General features: G+C 42.7%; 1 protein-coding gene across 9 annotated transcripts in view; it reads left to right on the top strand.

The window, feature by feature from the left end:
* PHACTR1 (phosphatase and actin regulator 1) overlaps nucleotides 1-16,930 on the top strand; it is a 430,831-nt gene that overhangs the window by 260,131 nt on the left and 153,770 nt on the right. The window lies entirely within an intron of this gene.

The raw sequence follows: 16,930 nt of genomic DNA, 5'->3' as shown, positions 1-16,930 counted from the left end.
GGGAAAAATGGTGCTGAGAATGGGTATTAAAAACTTCCCAGGAAGTTTAGAAAGTTTAGAAAGAAAATAGAATTCTGTAGCAAAAACCTACAACAGTGCAGAGTAAAGGTTCCTTAGTAGTAGGTTGTCCCCTTGCAGAATGCTGAGTTGAGCAAATACCAGACTTCTGAAAACCAGGAAATTCACAGTTAAAGTTGCCCGTGCAGCCTTAACTCTGCCCTCTTTCAGCAAAGCCCCAGTATGCCCTGTTTATCACATATACCTTTATTCTGACAACCCCAAAGTTGCTAAAAGCTCTTCATTTTTTACAACCCATTCATACTCACACACAGGATTCCATCTCTAGCACTGCACAACCCCCCCCCCCCAAAAGCCCCCCATATCTAGGTACAAACATGGGAGGAGAGAATACAAATCTGACAGGTGCCCTGCCCCTATTTTGCTCTAGTCCCCTTTCCCATTGTCCCACCCTTCCACTCTCTCTAAACCCCATGCCTCCCTCACTTGAGTCCCCAGTGTCTCTTCCCCTCCCCTTCCATCAGTCCCCATTTATGCCCCTCTCCCCTTATTCTCCCATTTCTCCATCCCCTAATTATTCCTTCTGCTACCAGATTTGCCCATTACTTCAGGGTATGCTCATTGATTAGGGTTATTCTTCTGGGGTGAGAGGGTGGGTTCTGTAATTCTGTCACTGTACTGCTTGTGTCCCTTGTGCTCTCCTATAGAGCTCTACTTTTTCCTGCTGCAAGTTCCCTCCCAATGGAGCTATCCTGCAGGATCCAGGTTCCCCAGGGCTGGGTTCTTCCAGCCCCAGAATCAGACAAACACACACACACACATTAACGGAGGACCGGGTTAATCAGCACTCCCCAGCTGACCCCTTATATGTCCCTGGACTCAGCAGGCTTGGTCGATCAGCACGTCCAAGCTGCCACCCTCATATGTCCCAGGCTCAGCACGTCCCTATCCCCACTTTCACGTTACAATTGTTCTGGTAGTAACCCACTTGATGAGCAAACCCCACAGGAATTTTGGGTGCTGCAGCCATCTTTTAGCTTAGGTACAAGGAGCATTGCTGCAGAGCGAATGAGGAAGCCAAAAAAACACCAACGGGCAGGGGCGGGAGAGAAGCAACCAGCTTAACCATGAAATTTATTTATTGCCAGGTAATAACCATAGGGAAGCCAAACAAACAAAACAGTTATAATATTAAATCTAACATAAATTTGATTATAAAAGTCAGGTTTAGAAAACTGTAACTGATCACACAAGTCAGGGTCAGAAGGCTACACCTAGAGAGAGAGAGCTGAGTTCTCACCACTCCATGAAGCTTGAATCGACTGGGGGTCCCAGGTGGTGGTAGATGAGGGTCTGGAGTGCTGGAGAAAGGCAGAGCCCCCAGCGCAGTCAGTTAGGAGAAGATGAAGTTCCAATGGAACTGTTGCAGATTTTGGCTCCAGGAGTCAGAACACTTACTTGATCATGGGTAGGGGTTTATGCAGGGAAACAACAGTGGTTCAAGGGAGAACACGAGATTTGTTTATGAGTAAACTGAGTATACCAAAGTTGTTTTGTTCAAGCTAGACAATAGGAACTGATGGTTCCTTGGAGGGAGCTCACAATGCAATTCAGGAGTTTCACTATTTTGGATACCAGTAAAGGATATATTATTAGAATTGTTCTGATAACTCCTGAGCTGTGTGTGTGGAGGTGTGGGTTCATTAACATCTGGAGCAGAGATTCCCCCGTCATGCAGTGCTTCCCCGCTTTCCTGGTCCCAGAGTTCAGTGCGGTTCTTGCCTTGGAATCTCTGTTCTCCATTCTGTATGCTAATGAAGATGCCTCTCTGTCCCATCTTCAATGCAAATGAGGCTAGGGGAGTTTCCTTAATCTTGTCACCCTTGTCGGGAGGCATTTAGGTGTGTGTCCCACTGCCTTTTCATTGCTTTTTGTGAGTATTTCTTCTAATCGATTTTGGTTCAAGCAGAGGCTAAAGGGGGAAGGTCTTTCGTGAGTCAGACAGGCTGGGTACTGTGCCCTGGTTCCCCAAGAATACAGAGCTGACAGGTAACACTTCCTTTCCAGAAAGCATTCACATGTGTAATTTCATGACTCACAAATTGTAGCAATCTCCAGCCACTTAATCCAAAACTTCTTTGTATCTCAGGAGGGGGGTTGTGATTAATTTATCCTTAGATATGTTAACTGAAGGGTGAATTCACAGCCACCAAGAGGTTTGTGATTCATCCAGTCGTTATTACCTCTCAGTTTAACAGTACAAAATGAAGGAAGTCATTTTTGGGGTGAGCCTGTAACTCAGGAACCTCTCAATCAAATGACTTCAAATTGGGAACACTATCTCCACCCCATGTCTCCAGGAGGCACACCAACTTTTGAAGCAATCCAATTAACCATTTGGATTTTAGAGCACTTACAAGAGTCAAGCTTTAAAGGGTATAAAATGGCAGGAATAGAAACCTTCCAGCCTTTTTTCTATATTGGTGCTTGTGCAGTATAAAAAATGTGTATTTTCTTAAATACCTCTCTTAGTTGTATCCTTCAAAGATTTAGTGGGTGTCATGCACTACCTTGGGTAAAATCCAACAGATTGAGGCCATTTTGACCTGCATCACTTCAGTAATTTGATCTCCAGTGCTGGGCAAATAAAAAATCACCTACAAACTATTTTTTTTCCGTAGCTATTTTTTCTAGGGCTTATATCTCCAGAAACCCTGGCTCAGATGATTCCAAATTTGGGTCACTAACCCTACCCTGCACCCACTTGAGGCTCACCAAATTTCAAAGAAATCCAACGCAGTATGTTGATTTTTAGAGCACTTAGAAAGGTCAACCTTCAAACAGATATTGTGACAGAAGCTTAACTAGAGCGATCCTGCCACACCAGTCTAAGATGAGGTGCTTTTTTTCTGTACTAGTTGAAAATTTGCCTCTAATGCCAGACCTTGTGCATGGATGGCTTTGGAGGATTGTAGTGTTCAATAATGACAGGTTTCAGAGGAGCAGCCGTGTTAGTCTGTATTCGCAAAAAGAAAAGGAGTACTTGTGGCATATTAGAGACTAACCAATTTATTTGAGCATAAGCTTTCGTGAGCTACAGCTCACTTCATCGGATGCATTCAGTGGAAAATACCCATCCACTCCCAGTCTGTATTCAAGCCTAAGTTAACTGTATCCAGTTTGCAAACTGGAGACTGGGAGTGGATGTGTCATTACACAAAGTAAAATTATTTCCCCATGTTTATTTCCCCCCCACACACACCCCACTGCTCCTTGGACGTTCCTGTTAACTGCTGGAAATGGCCCACCTTGATTATCACTACAAAAGGTTTTCTCCCCCCGCCCCCTCCCCCGCTCTCCTGCTGGTAATCTCACCTTAAGTGATCACTCTCCTTACAGTGTGTATGATAACACCCATTTTTTCATGTTCTGTGTGTATATAAATCTCCTCACTGTATTTTCCACTGAACGCATCCGATGAAGTGAGCTGTAGCTCACGAAAGCTTATGCTCAAATAAATTGGTTAGTCTCTAGTATGCCACTAGTACTCCTTTTTCTTATTGTTCAATAAAACTCCTTATTATCTCCAGCTAAACAACTGCTAGGGCAAAAAGTACCACTGAAATGCCACTTACAGATTATTTGATATGTGTAGTTTGTCTGAAACTCTCTACAGAAAGGGTTAAGCAAACAAATGGCTGGTTGCTGTGACCACACGTGGATGCTAAGTGTATTGTATGGTTTAAGTGCCTTTTTGTCTGGATGGCGACTGAAGCCAGCTCCAATCAACACTAAATCTAGCATACAGTTGAACCTGTCTGAGGATGTATTTGTGCTGCAGAGCAAAGGGAGGATTAATGATCAGGATGCCCAGTCCCACCTTAGTATTGAGTACAGTGAGCTCAATCTGGTCACGACATGTGGGCTGAGGAGTTTCTCAGGTGAGGGTAAAAGGGAACAACAGTACAATAGAAACAGTGTTGAAGGCAGGAAAGAAGGCCCACGGGTCACAGAGGAAGTTACTTTCTGGCTGCAAGGCTGGACACAATGATGTCTTAGCGGGAGGTTCTGCATATGAAATTGCCTGAGTGTTGTTTTACAAGCTGCAAAATCTGTTAAGCCTCAACACAGGAGCAAGTGGGTGACTGGTGTGGGGGAGGGGGATTGCGGAGTGGCAGGGGCACCAGCTAAAGGGGAGGACACATGACCTCCCCAGGTGACTCCTCCCCAGATGACCTTTAAGAAGCCGGGACAGTATTTTTTACTATTTAAGAGCACCATGTACTACACAAGAAATAGGAGTTATTCTTTTCATCTTCTCCTCCCAATGAGATACATTATTGGAGCACAATGAAATAAGGGATGGACAAACAAATCAGGGAAAAAATAAGAACCTCTCTCCCCAGTCCTTCCCTTACAGAACCTGAAAAACTTCACCTATCTATCTAAAATAAGCCCATTTGCATTATTCAGAAATGTATGGTTAAAGAGTTCCTCAAGGCTCCTGGCCCCTGCAGCATCTCTTCGCCCCCCCCTCACCCCCCCAACACCCATCTCCCTTCCTGGCTCCCACTGCCTCCCCCAGGCCACATGGATGCTGGCCCCTGCTGCCTCCCCCAGCCCCTCCCCATAATTTCCCACATGGGTCCTGCCCACCCCTGGATCCCCTTCCTTCCCTCCCAATACACTTAGTCCCCAAGCTCCCTTTGCTTACCCCAGGCAGTGGCACTCAGGCAGGCTAGTCCAGGCAGCCATGTACCTGAGCAGCAGGTAACAGGAAGGGACACACACAAAAGCTTCCCCGCAGCTCCCTCTGGCAGAGAGCTGGGCTGACAGCCCAGTCTTCCTTCCCTGCTCTAGGTGCCTTAGAGTGTGGATCAGCTAGCTGCTGGTGCCTTTGCACACGTGTCAGCAGCTGCGCTCCAACTTCAAGTGGCAGAAATGTTTTTCCCAACCCCAGGCATCTGGGGAGGGGCATGTGACCCTTCTTGCCTCTCCCAGACATGGCCTAGTGATGACTAGATTTCCATTTCAAAAAGGCCAGAAATCTAACAGTCAGGTGAAAGGATTAGGAGAACATAATAATTACAATGAACACAGGATCACATGCAAACAAGGAATAGGAAAATGTCACCTGGAAAACACTGTTTGCTCTTTCCTAGGCATATAGTAGAATGTTTCTTTTGCATGTGGGGGTTACGTAAGTCCACTGAGATACCACGACTGACCAACGTGGCACAAGTGAAGAATGTGACTCTGTACTGTCTGGTTAAAAGTGCCCACTTGGTTTCATCCACAAAGTTTCAGTGTTTCCAGCCAACTGTAGGGAATGGAAGATTGTGCGTGACTGCTTAACACTATCTCTGATTTTTTCACCTCAGCCGCTGTGGTTCATTATGTCCACTCCTGTCAAAGTAATGGATGTTAAATCTCCCTTTGAGTAAACCTGCTCTGTTAAACTTCTAAACCATGGACTACTTGGTCTATTTCTCAGATGGCATATACTGGAGGGCTACAGAATTCTGTCATTTTCATGCTCAAAGAAAAGAGAAGGAAGCACTTCAGGAGACAAAAGTGAAAGGAATGGGAAGGTTTCTCTCTGTGATCCCATATAAATATGTTTTCTTCCTAAAGCTCTGTCTGGGCTGTGTAATCTGCTCTGGTTGCCAGATATTTCCAGGATCACGTGATCTCAATAACACACAGTTATGCATTTTGTGTGTCACTGTGGTGTGTAGTTGCTGAGACCCTGATTCAGAACTGCAATTAAGCATCTGTTTAAGACTATTCTTATTCAGGACAGGAGTTAATCATGTGATTAAATCCTTTAACTTCACTAGAATTTTGCACGTGCATAAGTGCTTTCCTGAACAGGGGTGCATCCTTGAATCAGGACTGAGGAAGCAAATCCTACCTCTATTAAAATAAGTGGCAAAATCCTGTTGACTTCAATGGGTCCTGATCTGGTGTGGTATGAAAAGTGAATAAAGTCAGACTACTTTATTTTTAAAATCTCAGTAATGCCAGATAATTAAAAGACCATATAAAGCAATACTCTCAGGTTAAAATCATGTATTTAAAAGAGGTTACTGTGCTCTCAATATCATTTTAGAATACTAAAACAGACAAATTCAGACTAATTTTCTTTTTGTCTCCATTTATGCTATTTGTTTAAATTTTTAACTTCACTCTGCTTGGTAAAGAAAACACACTAGTCAGGTTAGTCTCTAGTCAGTCTCATTTTTTGGTTCTCACGCACTAGCAAAAGAGTTCTCAAACTTTTTCAGTGTGGAGCACATGTTAGCAGAGAGATTGCCTCATGTACCATCTCCCCTTCCATTCATGATCACGTTAACAACGCTGTGGCAACTGCTTAAGTAATAAGAGGAAAGCATTTAGGCAATTTTAGCTGTCCCTTAATAAAACCTAGCAGCTGGAAACCAGGAATACTCAGCATCTTGTGGCCAATCAATTTTCTGTGGGCAAGCAGCAAATGCTCAGTTAGGAAGCCTCTGCATTAGCACAGTACTACAGTGATTGGGTTGCTAATGCTGCAGAAGACTGTTACATCTAAACAAAACTATCTTTGAATTTCTCCAGCTGTTGGGTTTCAAAAGTTTCTTCAGCAACCAAATAAAATTTAAAAATCAGGTCAAATTCAGATATGGTGTGAGCTCACTGACTTACTTGCATTCATTTACAACTGGGTTCAACTGGTTCTGTTCTGTTATGATTTTGCAGCAGACTGGACTAGAAGACCTCTCGAGGTCCTGTCTAGTCCTGTGATTCTATGATTTTATGTTACCACACCAGTTACCATGTCATCTAGTGCAGTGGTTCTCAAAGCCGGTCTGCTGCTTGTTCAGGGAAAGTCCCTGGCGGGCCGGACCGGTTTGTTTACCTGCCGCGTCCACAGGTTTGGCCGATCGCGGCTCCCACTGGCCATGGTTCGCCGCTCCAGGCCAATGGGGGCTGCGGGAAGCGGTGTGGGCCAAGGGACGTGCTGGCCGCCCTTCCTGCAGCCCCTATTGGCCTGGAGCGGCGAACCACGGCCAGTGGGAGCCACGATCGGCCGAACCTGCAGACGCGGCAGGGAAACAAATCAGTCTGGCCCGCCAGGGGCTTTCCCTGCACAAGCGGCGGACCGGCTTTGAGAACCACTGATCTAGTGTACTTTCCAGTGGTTCATTATATTTCATCAAAACTCAGACTGCTGCATACTTTTTCTGTATTTCCTGCCTCAATATTGCTGAATATTTTTGGGGCATTTATACTTAGGCTTTGGATTTAATTTTCCTGTGTTCTCCATATTATTGAAAATATATATAATTGGATAGTAGTTTCTCTTTGACACAACCCAGGTTATATCTGCGCTTCCTCCTGCAGAGAAGTCACAGTCTGATGTTAATGACATCACAAGCTACAGCATGATTTCAACACAAGTACGCACAGAAGAAGAAGACTGTACCTAGTTGCCGTGATGACAAGAATGCTAAAATAGCCTAACCAAACTAGGCATGAGATTCTCATTCTCGTTCCAGTCCTTTTATGCTGGGCAAAAGGAGCTCGAACAGCCCTGGATCTAGCCAGGAGAGAATTCCCCCAGTGCACGAACTGCAGAAGTTAGCTATAAAGCTGTCTTCTGAGGACTCCTGCACATTAAGCCCTGGCATGGGGGTTGTGGCAGGGGATATCAAGAACAAAAAGGGCATCAGGGGCAGGGCCACCACACGCAGCACGGAAGAGATTCTAAGCAGTACTACTGTCTGCAGGACAGCCCAGGAGGCTTCCATAGCTTACACAGGTCCCCAGGCATCAGGAGGGTGCAAAGCTGATTTAAAGCCACGTTAGTCCCCTCTTATGCCTGGGCTGTGTGTTAGAGGTACAACGTAGAAGCTCATTCAAAGAGATGAGGTAGGAAGAAGCTAACCCTTGACTTTTATAACAAAATGTTCATAGACAGTTAAGAAAAATGATGAAACCCACATGAAAGGCAATGGCTTTATATTTAGAATATGATTAATAGTAACATTTTCTGTTACGTGCAAGGTTGTTGTTTTTTTTAAGTTAGTGCTATGATACCATCTGGATACCTTGAAACAGGGGGAAAAAAAACTTCTTGATGTTCTTTAGGGATATTCTGCTTTGATTTGCACCCTCATTTCAAATACCTGAGACAAAGTATACTCTGTTATGCCTGTGTGTTCCTACTGAAGCCCGCTGGCCAATTGTCTTGTCTCTTGTGCATATGTAACTTCCATGTTTTGTCTCCTTCAGTCAAACCATGGACTAGTGCCAGTCTCTTCACCCTATAATTATCCATTTATTTATATAACTTATTTACCAGTATTAACCCAGAGCTAACATTCTAAACTGAAAGCTGATCCTGTTTTCAGTATCTGAATGTAAGGGGACTGTTGCCTCCTTACTAACATTCAGTGGGGTGTTTTAGTTGCTAGCTCCCAGTACTAAAAGGGGGAACGGTCGATGGGGAATCAGGACCCTGAGACTGACAGTCCCCTGGAACAATGGGGAGAGGCCAATGCTCCAGGTCAGCCTGATTGACAGGGCGGCCAGGGAGGTCCCGTCCTCCCGGTGAGCTGGAATTGCCTGGGTCAGACAGAGTGGGGTCGAGCTAAGGAGAGAGAGCCAACGCTGAGCTGGGGAGCAGAGCTGGGCCAGATCCAGAGAGAGCAGATCCTGTCCTGGGAGCAGAGCTGCAGCCCCAAAGCCAGAGGCACAGCCCAGAGAGAGCAGACTTGCCCTGGGAAGAAAGCTGCAGCAACCAGAGCCAGAGGGGCCAGAAAAGCAGCCCACGAAGCAGGTCAGTGCTGGGAGCAGAGTCACAGAAGCGGCCTGCAGAGCAGACCTGTCCTGGGAGCAGAGCTGTAGCAACCAGAGCCAGAGGGGCCAGAGAAGCAGCCCAGGGAGCTGGAGGCAGAGCAGGAGCCGTGCTGAGGCAGAGTGGAGCTGGAACTGGAGCTGGGGCTGGAGCAGTCCAGGGCCGGGTGTCGTGAGCAGCTGGGGAGAGCAAGGGGGGACCCTGGGCAGTGGGCCCAGCACAGGGAGATGCCTCAGCCAGAAGGCTCTGCAGGCCAGACTTGGAGGGGGATTGGTAACCCTGACAGGGTGGGGGCAACATTGGGAAGAAAGTCCTTGCCACCTAGAGCCTGAGAGCGTGTGGCCACCACCAGAGCAAGTGTCCAACCCACAGCATCCCTGCAGCAAAGCCAGGGCCTGAGAAGGAGGCCTGGGACTCTCAAGGAACGGACTGAACTGCCCCGACGTTCCAGAGACACTGTTTGTGATGTTCCCTGCCACAGAGCGGGTTGATGTGTTTCCTTTAACCTTTCCCATTTTTCCTTATTCTTTTTAAAAATTAATTGTTGATTAAATAACTTGCATTTGCTTTAACTTGTATGTAATGATCAGTGGGTCAGAGAAGTGCCCAGTGCAGAGAGAGTACCCCGGAGTGGGGACACCCTAGCCCCTGTCCTAGGTGACCACAGCAGGGTTGGGGGTCGAGCCCCCGAGGAATCCTGGGCCCAGCATTGTGGGGGTTACGAGGACTTTGCCAGACAGGAGAGTGGAAGGGGAGTCCTCAAGGGCAGGGAGGCCTCTGGGTAAAGGAAGTGGGAGCGAGGACTCAGATCCTTTCACTAGCCCACTTCACCGGGGTAGTGCAGAAGCCAGGAAAGTTCCCCACAATAGCGGGGGACTATTCCCCCGCTTACATGAAGATAAAAAACTATGTGAAAGACTACAGAGATTTGGTCTCCGAGAGGATTTCATTATTGTGTCTGTGCTTTATTTTCTACCTAGAGTAGGTTTAAATGATTAAAAAGAGTGGAAGATGGAGAAAGTGGGAAGACAAACAGAAATAATGAAGGTCTAAAGTATATTTACATGCTTATCACTCAAAATACATAGTGTTTTCTTTTTTAAAAAACCTGGTGAAAATCTGTAAATTGACACCTCCGAGGGATAGTAAATTTAATTCTGGTGACGTTGGTAGGGACAGATTGATATAAACAATTACACTTCAAGGTTAAACTTAGTAAAGAAACATTTTAATCTCTGAGTGTAGGAAAAGAGCCATCCGGAGCAGCCTGCTCGAGGGCGAAAAAAAAATATTGATGCTGCATAGCCCAGTAAACCGAAATGGGTTAAACGGGAATAAAATGGTGTGGGTTTGTTGTTCGTCTCTGTATTTTGTTTTAGTTTGTTAATTTAAATGTCATTCCAGGTCTTATCCATTAGAATATAAAACCATCTCTAGCTTTAGTTATGTGAATGTAAACATATTTTTGTATTGTTATTTCAAAAAGAAACATAGTTTTGTATTAGTTGCCTCAGAACAACAAGCAAAGGCAGTGGGGCACATCAGTAATAGATTTCTGTCTTCAGTTTCTCCCAGCCTTGGAACAAGATGTCAGAAATTATAGAGACAAAGTGGGCGAGGTCATATCTTTTATTGGACCAACTTCTTTTGGTGAAGGGGGCAAACTTTCAAGCTTACACAGAGCTCTTCTTCAGGTCTGGGAAGTACTCAGAGTGTCACAGCTAAATACAAAGTGGAGCAGATTATTTAGCGTAAGTGGTTAACACACACTGTGAGACCATTCACGATAAATTGGCCCATTAACATGGGTCTTGTATGTACCTACCAGAACATTGGTGTATCTCATCCAGTACACTGAATGCCCCAATATGGGTGAAACAAAACAATCACTATGCTCTCAAATGAACTCCCCCAGAAAAATGATAAAAGACAAAAATACTTTATCATCTGTGGATGAACACTTTTCACAAAGCAATCACTCCATATCTGATCTCTCAGTTCGCATCCTCAAAGAAAACTTCCACAGCACCTTCAAAAGATGATCTTGGAAGCTTAAATTCATAATTTTGCTAGATGCTAAAAATCATGGATTTAATAAAGACACTGAATTTAGGGTTTATTATAACAATCTGTAACCCACTAATCCCCCTTTTTCGTCCTATGTCTGCAGAAGTGTTAACTGGCGTCTTCGCCTTGAATGGTCTCCTACGATATGTTTGCTACTTCTGCTAAACAATCTTTTCCACCTTGTATTTAGCTGTAACACCCTAAGTACTTGCTAGACCTGAAGAAAAGCTCTGTGCAGCTTGAAAGTGGTCTCTCTCACCAGCAGAAGTTGGGCCGATAAAAGATATTGCCTCACCCACCTTGTGTCTCTAATTTCTTGGGATCAACAAGGCTCCAACAACATCGTAAAGAGAAATTATTGACTCAGGCCATATCTGCGCTACCACTTATGTCGTCAAAACTTATGTTGCTTAGGGGTGTGGAAAAAACACACCCCGGAGCAACATAAGTTTTGCCAGCATAAGCGGTATTGTGCACAGCGCTGTATTGGCAGAGAGCTTCTCCACTGACATAGCTAATGCCACTTGTTGGAGGTGGTTCATTATGTCGACAAAGAGAGCTCTCTCCTGTCTGCTTAGAGTGGCTACATAAGAGATCTTAAAGCATAGGTACAGCTGTGCCACTTTAAGATCTCTAGTGTAGACGTGGCCTCAGGTATACGTCTTATTTGACCATTGCACAATATAAAAAAAATACGAGATGGATCTAGGTGGGCAGGTGGTGTTGTGGGGTGCAGAGTGACTGACTGTGTAGTGTACAGGCCCATGAAAGAACCTTCATAATTCTTCGCATTGTTTTGATGTGTAACTCCAGATGGACATGCATTCTGTCCAACTGCATGCAAATGTGCATGTATATACTGAGATTTTTTTCAGCCCTCTCTAAGGATTTTGTACCTGCAAGTCCTATGAGAATGAATGGGAACTGGATGTCCTAATATCCAAGGATCGTAGGTGACATTGAAAATCCTTGTCACAATTTTACAACATTCTGTCTTTCCATCTGGTTCCAAAAGCTGCTTATTCTTGCTCATAGTTCACAATGGGGCATTAAAAGATGGCCACTGCTCCCTACTGTCATTTTCAAGAGAAATTGAGTGAAACCCATAAGTAGAAAGCATAATGAAACTTCCCAGGTTCATATTGGATTTCCTCTGTACCACCCTGAGTTTGAACGAACCAAAGGTTTTATGTGAAATTCAAGGGATGTAACACCACGCAAACCAGAACTGACAAAATAGTTGAAAATTGTGAATGGAAAATGGCACATTTCACACAGCTCTAGTTGTAGAGGCTTTGTAATATATACTACTATGAAGGCAAATGGAAGAGGTACATGGTAAAGATTCAGTAGAAAGAACAGGCATATACTGCATTTCCAATATTGTAAAAATCAATCACTATACAGATGTAGATAGGAAAGTCACACTGAACAATGACTTTCTTGGGAGACTATTTACAACATAAGAGTGTTTGCACGCCCTGTTTCAGCTACTATGTGATGTTTCTGATAAAACACCAGCTTAAAGCGAGGCCATTATATTGAGTTTCCAACTGTCCAAAAACTTTTTCTGACTATGCCAGGGGGTAAATTAACAAACCAATGGCTTTTGAAGAAAATCCAAGGCAGCCACATTTTCAGAAGTGACCACTTATTTGGTCATTTTTAAGAACGTTGGTCTTACTATTTGAAACTGTTGAGTCCCAAAAGGTATAACTTAATCTTTTCACGTCTTTATGATACGATTTCCTACTTCAGCCTATTGAATATATGTCTAATTTAATCTGTTTAATATTTTCAAGGGACTTTTCAAGTTCTTAGCAAGCCTTCTCAGCGGCATTTCCAGTAAAGTGGTGTCTGGGGGTCAATCAGATGTATTAAAATGGAGGTTATTAAGTCTGACCTGCCATCAATGACAAAGTAGACCAAATTTTCTCTTCTAGAGCTATGGTTACCACTGTGGTATTAGAACACCTTACAAGCCTCTAAACATTTTGACAAGGTTCTTAAGTTTCTCATTTCACCTCCCACATAGTTTTTATTGTGGTTATTATTATTATTTATTATTTTTACTCCGGTGGGAAAGCTAAGTAGAAATTTTGCCTTAAGTGCAATTGAGCACACAATTTGACCCAGAATGACAGTAATACCACTAGTTAATTAGAGGACTAATCTGAATCATGGCAACACCCACCACTAATTAGAACATCTTGTTCAGTAGAGTCTGGGAAATAACCATAACCATTCTTATCTCTAGACCAACAAGTTGCATGGGTTGTTTTCAGACAGCTGGTAATTAAGATAGAATTTAGGCTTATGCTATCGTTGATGTCAGAGCCTAGTTCTGAAAAGCACTACTGATAAAAGATGTCAGTCTTTGAGATATGCTAATGACAGAGAGAAGTCTTGTACTTCTTTTCTATACAAATGCAACTCCCAGTAAGAGGAAATTCATATTTCAGTGTGGGTGAATTCACTCTTGCTGATTGCTGTGAGTTGCAGTTCTCTAGAAAAGAAGCTTAAGAGCCTTCTGTCTGACTTTCTCATGTAAGTAGCAGAATATATTTATCAGTACTAATAAAAGACAATTGCAGCTACTATAGTCTTGGATGAGACATAGAAGAATGGTCCCAACCACTGGTGGTCATTAAAGATCTTATGACATTTTGTGCAAGAATAGAGGCATTATTTCCTGTGTCCTGGCTAGTTTCCCTCCTGGATAAATTAATTCTACCTACCCAATATTTATGCTGAAGTTTCAGTTGGAGAAGTATTTTGAACAGTAGATGCGTTCCCAAGCTGAAAAATTTAGATTTAGTATCCACGTAAGTATCTCATCAAAACACTGCAGTATTCAGATCTCGGGTTTTGGTTCAAGCTTATCTCTACGATATAATTGTATATTTTTCCTGTGCACTGTTAAACAGATTTTCTGTGCCATCCTGGCTGTGACTCCACTTCAGTGGTGAGTAAAGTGATTCCTAAATATCTTATCATTTGATTTATTTTTTAATCTGTGAACTTTGCATCTTTTTTGCAACCACAAACAGGCAGCCACAATTTAACTAATAATGTTTGTACCAGTGATTCATTGCTGGTGCAGTCCTGTGGGCCATATAAAGGCTAGGTAGAAGCTTGACCAAAAATCTAGTCCAAGAGATCCTTAATAAATGTATTATTATTACTATGTGTTTCATAAATGACTACGCACATTTTAAACATATTTCACAAAATATTAAATTTCATCTTTTGTAACATAGGAAATTTAGATCTTAAAATAGTATAGGGATTTTACACTTGTACCGGCTTTCAGTGTGACTCTTTATTATGTGCACTATTGGAAACTGACCACACACTCCTCCTGCTACAAATGTGCAATCCAGGTGATAGATCGTGAATTCAGAGAGAATTAATAGTCAGAATTGAGCCTGGATCCTGCAGCACATGCTCTTCCAGGTAAGCTAAAAGAACAGAGTCAGTCTAGTCTCATTTACATGTTATCCACGGTTCTTCTGCATCAGCAGTATCCCACTGGGCAGTGGCAGTAGTGTTTGAGAAAAGGAAGGAAAGCAATATTTCAATGTCTTTCTGAACAGCACAATAAGATCACGGACATTCCAGGTTTCCACACAACAGAAACATGCAGAAGTATTTATAATTATTCTGAGTATTATATTGTTTTTCAAGTATTATCTACAGATGGGCCTGAATCAAAATCTTGGATAGAAATGTTCCCCAAGCCTTGGCAAAGAGCTCAAACTATATTCACCTTAATGAATTCTTAGATAAGTTCCTTAGTTAGGTTTGGAACATATGACAGTGCTGCCTATTCAGTTATGATAAAGCTGTCATAGATGCCTGCATACTACTGCTCCTAAACTAAAGAGCTAGTATTTTCAAACTGCACACTTCAAGTTAGGCTCCTACATCCTTACATAGACAATCAAATATATAGCCTGGTTTTCAGAAGAAATTATTTCAGTGGGATCTGCTGCATGCTCGGAACTTTGAAAAATCAGGCCATTTACTTAATATCTATGTATGGTCTTGGGAGCTTATCTTTAGGCATTCAGTTTTGAAAATCTTGTCCAGGATGTATATCCTTTCATTCTTCTGGTAAGCATTGTTAAACTGTATCATTATAAAGCCGCACCTTATAGGAAGAGCACATGGAGGCCAATTTTTCTTGGTGCCTTTGAATCATGCCTGTTTTACTTGTTGTTAGTAGAACCTACTAGGCCTGTGTTATAATTATAAACTGTTCATTTTCCCAGGATAAGGCTGACTTTGCAGACAAAAATGCAGTACCTGATGATCTGTGTAGCAATCCATCTAGAAGTGGTATTGGTCCAAACAGAAACAAGTACTATTAGGTTTCAGAAACTGAGCATTATCCATCAAAACACATTTTTAAATAAAGAAGCAGCAGTGTTAATCTGCAGTTTCAAAAGATAACAGCTTTTCCGGTACCATATATTTCTAACACCTGCACTCCCACTTATATTCTTGGGAGCCAATGTAAGTAGGTTCGCTAAAAATACGAGTATTGTGTAAAGGGTATTTATCTTGGACATCAATGGAACTGAGAGTCAAATGCATCAACCTTGTAGAATTTTCTCTACTTTAGGAATAAATTTAACATAGCAGTAACTACTGGAATCAGTGGACACTGACTCCACAATGCCATGAGTTTTTAAACAAAAATCCCTACTGAGACCAATTAGGAATTTTGCCTTTTTTTAAAAAAAAAAAAAAAAAAAAAAAAGCAATACCAGATAACCTTTGTCCCTGTAAGGCACTTGCCTGGGACTCAGGAAGTCTGGGGTCAACTCTCAGCTCTGCCATAGATTTTCTGCTTGACCTTGGGCAAGTCATTCACATTTATTGATGACTGTGAGGTACTCAGATACTACCGTGGGAACCATCTAGACAGAGATTAAAATGCTTTGTGTGCGTATTTGTATTTCATTTTTTTCCATTGATAAATAATACTGTGTTGGTATGTACTAGCAGAATGCAGCAAAATAGCAGATGTTGCACAGGCAAGTGTCAGAGCTCTGCACTGGGACTGTATGAAATGCTTAAGGATATACATAGAACTAAGGCGTGGAAAAATGTTTCAGTGTAAAGGAATGACATTTGATCCTGTGTAATCAAAGGACTGTAGAACGATTTTGGTGCTATACATGGAACAGAAACTTCCTAGACACTGCTTGGATTTTGTATTAAAAATATATAATTCAGTATGCAGACTTGAAAAAGATGGATGGATGGATGGGACAGCACAGAACAATTTGTCAGCTGTCTGCTGCTCACTGGAAAGGCAGTTCATTAAAAAGAAAAGAAAGTTTGGGACCACTTACATTATGTTTTTGCAAGCTGGAGGAAAAAAACTAAAATGCTAAGTATATCACATATTTAAGCATGGTTAGTATCAAGGGCTGGATGGAAATACCATATGGATTACAAAGTATGACACCTGTCACTTGCCTCCCATCACTCTCAAGGCCATTATAAGTATCCTTTTATAACGTGTGCTTCAGTTTGCTGCACGAATAATAGTGGCCTCAGCCTTACAAAGAGAGAGCTTATTCTTAATATTTTATTACATTATCGATTAGCACATTAGTATTCAGCAAAAGTACTGTCACTGATGTCAGAACATGTCGTACTCTGTGTGTTTGTGGCATATAGTGGATCTCAACAATCATTGTTTTGCTGGACTGCTGTAAGTCCAGTTGGAGTAAAATGAAATGAAAGGAAAACGGATATTGCAGAGTGGATATATTACTGTAGAGCTATGTCACAAAAACTTCTCCATTTACTTTATTATTTCCTTGGCACAGATGGTTAGGCTCTTTGGGGATGTAGTAGAACCTTTACTGAACCTGCTCATCTGTGACATTCTATTCTGTGGCATAAAGGAAATTAAGACATCATGACACTCGGACACCACCGATCTGATTTCTCTTAGGAGTCTGGAGCAGTGAACAATTACCATTT

This window comes from Natator depressus, chromosome 2, assembly GCF_965152275.1.
Source record: "Natator depressus isolate rNatDep1 chromosome 2, rNatDep2.hap1, whole genome shotgun sequence".
Taxonomy (NCBI): Eukaryota; Metazoa; Chordata; order Testudines; family Cheloniidae; genus Natator; species Natator depressus.
This window is presented reverse-complemented; position numbering and strand designations above follow the sequence as displayed.